Genomic DNA, 9,272 nt, shown 5'->3' on the forward strand with positions numbered 1-9,272 from the left:
GAATATAACTACTATAATACTGCTCTTATGTACAAGAATATAACTACTATAATACTGCCCCTATGTACATGAATATAACTACTAGAAATCAACAATATATCATGTTTGCCAGCAGCATTACCTTAAAAGAAACATTAGATATTTAACATTACACATCGTGCTGATGCTCAGACATTCTTGATCCTGGGCTCCCTCTCTAGCAGGGCATTGGAAAGAGAGCTTCCCAAAGTGGAGATTTTCTTTTAAAAACTTTAACTATTTCTATCACATTTCACTTTTTTGACTTTGTATTTCTTGTGACATTTGCTCTGTAGATTTGATTTGTGAATATCTACTTAACTGGATACTCCGCATGTTATATTGAATTTCATAATATGTTATTATTGGATCTAGTTCCTTAGATGCCGGAGAGATCTGATAATCACCCTGCAGGGCAGAAGTAAAATCAAATTCCCCTTTTGCACCCTGCCGATGCCATCCGCTGGGTATGGGAAAGTTCACCATGTGTATCAGGACAGACACTCTCTCTGCAGTGTATTGAATACATTGTATAAATGGGTCCTGTGGTAACAGCGCTGCTGTTATAAGAGGGCAGTCATTGAACTCTATGCAGACCATGTGGGGACACACATATGCCCTATATATGACTTAATTCTGCACCTGTAGAAATGTAATGAGAAATACATTGTGATTCCATTGTTTTCTTTCCTTAGGAATGAATAGATATTCTACCACTTTGTATATTGTACAATGGCACTACATGGCAATTATAGGATTGACTCTGCGCAGAGCAAATTATTGGCAATGCTTCAAAGAATCAGTCCCCAGACAGTGACTGTAACCAGGAAAATCTGATGTAACGGCAGAACATGGTTCAAAATATTCTCCCTCTGTCCCGGCATCTCTTGCTGTTTTCTAATGCAGTTGTTTCCAGCACCTTAAAAAGTTCCAGGATTCCTTTATTGCCACTTAGGGTCTTCATATCAAAGAATACATAATGTAACCCCACAGTGTATCGTCAGAGCACTCACTTCTGATGATGGAGAACATGAGGAAAATGGTTCTCAGTGTAGATACAATGTATCATTTCATATATATGTTTATTATTTTTTATTATTATTATACTCTGATTGCAATTTTTTTTTTCTAGTTTCTTTACTTGACTTCGGGGTGGTGTCTTCTCTGTGCTATCTGCCTTCAACTTTACGATGTAACCTTTTAAAATTATAATAATAATAATAATATAATGACTGCTGCCCCCAGTGTACACAGCCCAGTCTAAAAAGGGATCAGACATATTAGACTATCCTGATTGACTAGCAGGATTTTTTCTTATACTGACATTTTTGTCCTTCCACCGCTGAGTATCCTATGGGGCTTGTGCGCTCAGATTCAGTCATCTCCAGGCCATTATAGGAATTGGTCACAGGACATTTGCTTCTGTACATTATCCTATCTCTCAGTTCTACAGTGATTTACGGTGTTTCTTCCCCCGGCTACGCCTAGCACATCAAAAAAAGGCTAAATGGGAAAGGGGCAGGAACAAGACAGACTTTAAAGGGGACCTGTCACTTTTCCCCAATATGTAATTTTATTACCCCGTATAAATGCCACTGTTCTCCTGAATCCGGCGATGTTTTTATTTTGTTCCTGTCCCTCTCCGTTCCTGAGATATGGCCTCCTCTTCCGTGTATATAAATCTAGTCTTGTTAGCTAAGTGGGCGTGGTCATCAGCTCTACTTTGTGGGCGTCGTCTTGAGGAGCACGCCCACTTTGCAAACAGAAAAAAAGACAGGATTTACATGCAAAAAGAGGAGGCTGTATCTCAGGAACAGAGAGGCACAGGAACAAGAGAAAAACATCTCCGGATTCAGGGGAATAGCAGCATTTACACCATGTTAAAAAATTACATATCTATAGCAAGTGACGGGCCCACTTTAAATGCAATCAGTGTACTGATAAGATGCTAAAAAGGTTTAAAATAATTACCTTCCTCAGAAAATCCTTTTTACCTTCCAAAAATAGTCTGCTCAATGCTTATCGTCCCAGCTGTTACCTCAGATCAACTGTAAACTGAGGGACTTCTATTATCCAAAATTATATCATTGGATATCAGCTATTTGCAGCTCCTGCAGTAGCTGGAACTACACAGTGTAGAGAGCCGGAAGAGCAATGATCTATACACCATGTAGTGGCCATTCTCGGTACTGCAGCTCTGTTACTGTTGAAGTGAATGTGATCTGAACTGTAGGACCCGAGAACTACCACTGCACTGGTATGGATTTGTACTGTAAATACGCGTCAAATACGCATGTAAAAACCGAATGCGTTTTTCTGCCAAGGAGATGCAGAAATGCTCAGGAAAATTTCTGCTTCGTTTCTGCATCGTGGGCACTAAGCCTAAGCGCTGTACTGGTATTGATCCTGCCGCTGGATGATGTGCAAACTCCTGATCTGTAGATCCCAGGTGACTGGATGTCGGCCCCCCAGATTCTGATATTGAAAACCTATCCTTTGGTTAGACCATCAGTATCAAAATCCTGGATAACCCCATTATAAATATGCAATAGAAATATATCACTGTCACATTGCCCTACAGTACATACAGGAGAAAAGAAAGGGGGCGCTATACAACTGCTATTACATAAAGAAGCAAGGACAGCATGACCCCTATAGTGGGATATTTGTGCCCACTCATCTTACCATCTGATCACCTATTTAATCCAGTGATTGACAAGATAAGGAAATGTAGGTTAGTTATTCTCCTATTCTTGGAAGGACTCACTGATCCGCATCATTAAAGAAAGAGGTTTTCTGGGTTTCTGTAAATAAAGCGGATTACTATTACTACTATGTAATAAAAAAAACTCTGGAACTTTATCATTTATTTCGCACCTCAATTCCTCACCTTTATTAAGATTTTTGTTTGCTGTCAGTAAACAATAGTTTTCTTCTCTAAATCCAGAAGCTCAAACATCCTGACCAGTCCTGCTCACACAACTGGAAGACTTTGCTACAATGTATCCAGTCTGGACCTTGCTCTGTGAGCTCAGCAGCTCTGAATCCAGACTGATACATTGTAGCTACTGTAGATCATTTAGACTCTTTATACTAAGGTTTCATTGTGCCACAAAAAAAGTGTAAAGTTATTTAACACTTACCCCAGGTCCTAAACAACATTTAGGAGAGATGTGGGCTGCTTTTGATTTATTTTGCTCAAAGAGGATTTAGTAAACTGTATCATTTACGTATAAGTTTCATATCAAATCTAATCCACCCATTGTAATCTACAATGAGATCATTCACTGACAACAAGCAGAGATCTGTCAGCTCAACTGAAAGTGTAAGTTATGTACATAGCCTTGTAGGAGCAATATAGCCCCTACAAAAATTGCAACATTATTGCTGCCTTTGTCCTGAAAAAACTGAAATGCAATGAAAAATACTAATTAAGTTGCTCAGTGCACCCTGGGTGTGGCCAAGAGGCTCAGTGCACCATTTTGAACACTGTTTTTTTCATGCCCCACCTTCCTCACTTCTGCAAAGAAAGCACAGGCAAGCCCATGCTGTCAATCACCTGTGAAGAATACGGGAAATGTAAATCCAGCTAGTGGAGCGGTGCACTGAGATTCTTGGCCACACCCAGGGTGCCCTAAGCTCCTAATTAGCATGTTTGATTAATCTTCAATTTTTTTGCACAATTGAGGTAGCGACTAGCGATTAGAACACAAATGGTGTGATAATTTAAAGAGTTATATCCCCTACAAGGCGGTGTGCTTACTGTATACTGTCAGATTGGGCTGACACACTCCCTTTTAAAAGCAGGAAGAAAGCGAAGCACAAAGTATATTAGAGAGCGGCAAAACTATGGGTTGCAGAATAATTAGGTCTTTGCAAAGTAAAAGTTTAATTTAAAGGCACAGGGACAATAGTGTAACAGAGTATAGGTTTACTGAGCTCATTCATTGTATCGAAGCTGCACTGAGGCCTCTGTAAGATCCTGAACCACAACTTCTGACCCCTTTCTATAGTTTTTCTTTACAATGAGACAAATTTGTGCAGAATCCTCCAACTTCTATCTTAAACCCTGAAGCATCAATGTAGTCAGAAAGTCAGATTATCAATACAGTCTAATGAAATGGCGCCCCTAGTGGCGATATTGTAATAAAAAATGGGGAAAAAAAATCTGAAAATGTAAACATTATTTTCACATTTTTTAGCCTATATAAATAAAATATAAACTAAAAACGCAAAAATCACAGACAAATCTCCTCCAAAAATGGTCAACCCCAATCTTACTTATAAATACCAGATTCATGTTAATAACTATATGTGATTGCAAAAAAGAGTCTGCTCTTATTTTCCAGAATCAGCACCACTCTTGTCCATAGGCTGGATATGGTATTGCAATAGTCACTTGGAATTGCACTAAGCTGCAATACCAAACATAGCCATGGACAAAGGTGGCGCTGTTTTTGAAAAAAAAAAAAAAAAATGCAAATATGTATTATTAGAAATCTCCTTTAAACAGACTAAATTCTGTTTGGCGGGTATGACTGCACTGATCAGAGGCACTTTGAATATTTCCAGACCTATGGAATAGTAATCTCATCATATAAACTATATTTTAGTGGTAGAGGGCATTAAAGGAATCCACAGGTTGATTGAAAGGTTTGCCATGTAGCCCAGGACCAGTGCATGCACAGTTTGCTTTGCATTGTTCTTTGGCAGAGAAATCAACCTTTTCTCTGTGCATGCGCCGCTTCAGCTTCATTGTACCGATGCAGCATCTTTGCCGTTCAAAGAGGTTCCCACCGCTGAGCATAGATGTTACACCGGAAAATGAGGATCCTGATGACATAGACGTGACATTCAGATTGGCGCATGCGCAGAATAAAGGTAATTTTCTCATGCATCACAGGACAGAGCAATTTGTATGTGCCAGCGGCCAGGCAGAGATTTCGGATTGTGTGTGGATGAGAGAGATGGCGCCAATCACACCAGTCAGTGGAAGAGGTTTTTCAGCAGACGCCTTGCATGGTCCGATTATGCCTAGCGGACTGTTGTGTGCTGTTGCTAGCATATCATTTCATAGTTTTTAAGGTAGAAGATAGACTTCAGTCCATTGAGTACAGCCTATGGCCTAAGATATTGATCCAGAGAAAGGCAAAAACCCCATGGGGCAGACATTAATAGTCCCATATTAGGGGAAAAATTCCTTCCTGACTCCATACGGCAATAAGACTAATTCCTTGGAACAACACCTGTCCCATCACAGAATCTAGTGACCACAACCTGTAATATTATATTGATATATTAATATATTATATGGAGATGGTGCTTTTTGAATATTTTTTTTATTATGCTCATGTACTGGGCACTGGACATATTTGCTTGCAAAGTTGTTTTTAAATCAGAAAGTCCGGTGAAAATTGGTCAGGAGGGAAAAACAGTCCACTTTGGCGCATGCGCTGTTTTAGCTTCATCACTTTCTATGCCTTTCAAACAGATTAGACAGATGGTAATGAGATAGATGAATGGATACAGGAGCCCTTTAACACAATGATGGGTATTATCATCATTACACCTACTACTATCATCATCACCACTATGCATTATAAATATAGCCTGGTCATTTCTCTTATTCTTGACAATTGCTCAGCCAAGAAAAGTTTCCCTTCAGTTCCTTTAATCCAACATCAATGTGACTTGATAGATGGCAGAGATTCTGAAATATCACTGAATTATTGAAAGGAATATAAAACATAAGATTAGAAATCAATTTACATTATAATCTCACTTATATACATTATTGGCACTGTCCCCATTGGGGCTCACAATCTACATTCCCTATCAGTATGTCTTTGGAGTGTGGGAGGAAACCCATGCAAACATGGGGAGAACATACAAACTCCTTGCAGATGTTGTCCTTGGTGGGATTTGAACCCAGGACCCCAGCGCTGCAAAGCAACAATACAGACTTATATATAGTACAGGGCTAACCACTGAGCACAGCTTAGATGTCCATTCTGTGCCGGATTACAGGATGAGCCAGTGTATGCCGCCATGTGCACCAAGACTATAGACATTTACAGTACCAGTCTCATGGATGTCCCAGGTACTATACTGACACATGTGCTCCCATGTGATAGTTACAATGATGAGAAAGCAATGATTCATCTCCCAGGGAAGACAAATTTATATATTAGGAAGTTGCACAAATATAAAATCCTTAATGGGAATCACAAAGGAGTCAGGGGAGTCAGAAAACCTCAGAGGGAACTGGAGAAAGGAGATTCCCTGTGTGATTACACTGGTGAAATATCCAACTGAATGTTATGTAATTACCGAATGTATCAATGTAGGATCATCTAATGACTGCAATCATTACATGATTACCATTACTGACAAACAGAAAGATAGATTATAGATAATGTTGTAATACATGTGTAAGTTCACCATAGGTCTATAATGACTTCAATATCTTAAGAAGTAGATTTTGCTACTTCCCTCTCCTGAGAGTCCTACCATTGTAGAATCCAATAACTATGAAGATTTCAGGGATAGATAGATAGATAGATAGATAGATAGATAGATAGCAAAGCACCAGATAGATAGCTAAATACATAGACAATTATCTAATACATGTGTAAGTTCATCATAGGTCTATAATGACTTCAACATCTTAAGAAGTAGGTTTTGCTCCTCTCCTCTCCTGAGCGTCCTACCATTGTAGAATCCAATAACTATGAATATTTGAGTTTTGGATGGATGGATGGATGGATAGCCAGACATCAGACAGAGAGGTGATGGATGGATGGATAAATAGATAATTATCTAATACATTTGCAAATTCATCATAGGTCTGTACTGAGTCATACATCTTTAAGAAGTAGGTTTTGCTACTCCCCTCTCCTGAGAGTCCGACCATTGTACTAACTAATAACTATGAAGAGCTGAATTTTAGATAGATGGATATGAGATGAATAGATAGATAGAAACAATAGATAGATATGGGATATATAATAGATAGATACAATACACAGATATGTGATAGATAGATAGATAGATAGATAGATAGAGGGATAGATAGATAGATAGATATGGGATAGAGGGATAGATAATAGATAGATAGATAGAGGGATAGATAGATGATAGATAGATAGAGGGATAGATAGATAGAGGGATAGATAGACAGAGGGATGGATGGATAGATAGAGGGATAGATAGATAGAGGGATAGATAGATAATAGATAGATAGATAGATAGATAGAGGGATAGATAGATAGAGGGATAGATAGACAGAGGGATGGATGGATAGATAGATAGATAGTCAGATATTTTCAAGTACAGCTAATCCCATGCAGCTTAGAACAATCCAACTTCAGAGAAAGCAAATGGCTTTTTCCTTCCTGCTCCACTGCTCCCTGTTATCAGCCAGGGAAGCTTACGTCCCATTAGCCTGTGCTGCTGATAATAAGCTGATCTGTTAATAAGGATCAGTCATAGCTGGCACTGGGCTGTGGAGGACTACAACACTCAGCTCGCCTGCATCCTTGTCACCTATCGGACATGTAGACTTTCACTCACAGTGTCTGGAAGAACTACGACCCTCAGCATGCTCAGCCTGCCAGAGACTTGGAGAGCGATCAGACACCCAGGAGAGAGGAGCACATAGCACCTACCTCTAAGAAGACCAGGCACCCCGGAGACCTGCTCCATGTACTGAGCTCTGGAGCATCTTGGACACCGCAGGACTAATGTAAGAAGCAGGAGACAGAGCCTCAAGGAAAGTGCAGAGATCTTGTCATGGAGCCTCCAGGCAGGTCACAGCTGCACGGCGCGGCAGGGGTTAATGGCAGCCGGTCCTCCCCGGGCTGCAGGATCCATTGCTGGAGTCAAGAATAATCCACTTTCAGCAGAGGATGGAAGAAGAGGGATGGAGAGGAGAGGAGCAGATCACACACACAGCCCGGGCTCAGCGCACACTGCTCCAGCAGCTCCAGCACAAGACCCACCTCCTGCCAGTGCTGCCATCTGCCTGCACAAGAAGAGGCAGAGCAGCCGCACAAGTGTGCACAGCTACATGAATACATGTGCCCTCCAGGCTGCCAGCACCAGGGCGGGGGGCACAGCATCCCGCAGCATCGACCCCAGCATGGGCACAACTCTGCTGCTACAGAGATGGTACAGAGATGGGGCTACGTGACACCAGGAGTTCTGTGTGTGCAGGAAAGATGGGCTAGACAGAATGAAGAATTAGATGTGAAATAATAAAGATGACAAATAGATTACATGTATAGTATTGTTTATTTATTATTTCTTTATTTTACACCCGACATAGCGCCATCATACTCCACAGCACTTTTCAGATATCATCACTGTCCCCATTAGGACTCACTATCTAAATTCCCTGTTAGTATGTCTTTTGGAGTTAAATTATCTATAATATTTATCTTAAATCTCATGACATATATTTTATAAAATGTATCCATCTATCTCTTTTTGTCTACCGATCTTCTATGTATCTATCATATTTATATATTATTACCTATCTATCCATCTCATATCTATCCATCTATCCACCCCCTATCTACATATCTATCTACCCATCCCATATCTATCTATCTATCTATCCCATATACACTGCTCAAAAAAATAAAGGGAACACTCGAATAAACACATCCTAGATCTGAATGAATGAAATCTTCTCATTGAATACTTTGTTCTGTACAAAGTTGAATGTGCTGACAACAAAATCACACAAAAATCATCAATGGAAATCACATTTATTAACCAATGGAGGCCTGGATTTGGAATCACCCCCAAAATTAAAGTGGAAAAACACACTACAGGCTGATCCAACTTTGATGTAATGTCCTTAAAACAAGTCAAAATGAGGCTCAGTATTGTGTGTGGCCTCCACGTGCCTGTATGACCTCCCTACAACGCCTGGGCATGCTCCTGATGAGGCTGAGTATTGTGTGTGGCCTCCACGTGCCTGTATGACCTCCCTACAACGCCTGGGCATGCTCCTGATGAGGCTGAGTATTGTGTGTGGCCTCCACGTGCCTGTATGACCTCCCTACAACGCCTGGGCATGCTCCTGATGAGGCTGAGTATTGTGTGTGGCCTCCACATGCCTGTATGACCTCCCTACAACGCCTGGGCATGCTCCTGATGAGGCTGAGTATTGTGTGTGGCCTCCACGTGCCTGTATGACCTCCCTACAACGCCTGGGCATGCTCCTGATGAGGCTCAGTATTGTGTGT

General features: G+C 40.6%; 1 protein-coding gene across 1 annotated transcript in view; it reads right to left on the minus strand.

Moving 5' to 3' along the window:
• THSD7B (thrombospondin type 1 domain containing 7B) overlaps positions 1 to 8,063 on the minus strand; it is a 760,515-nt gene extending 752,452 nt beyond the window's left edge. The window contains exon 1 of the mRNA XM_073647255.1: positions 7,686 to 8,063. The gene's annotated coding sequence lies outside the window, so the exon portion shown is untranslated. The remainder of the gene's footprint in view (positions 1 to 7,685) is intronic.
• Positions 8,064 to 9,272: the final 1,209 nt, after the last annotated feature.

This window comes from Phyllobates terribilis, unplaced genomic scaffold (genome assembly GCF_046119375.1).
Source record: "Phyllobates terribilis strain yellow unplaced genomic scaffold, ASM4611937v1 Scaffold_9__5_contigs__length_417890890, whole genome shotgun sequence".
Taxonomy (NCBI): Eukaryota; Metazoa; Chordata; class Amphibia; order Anura; family Dendrobatidae; genus Phyllobates; species Phyllobates terribilis.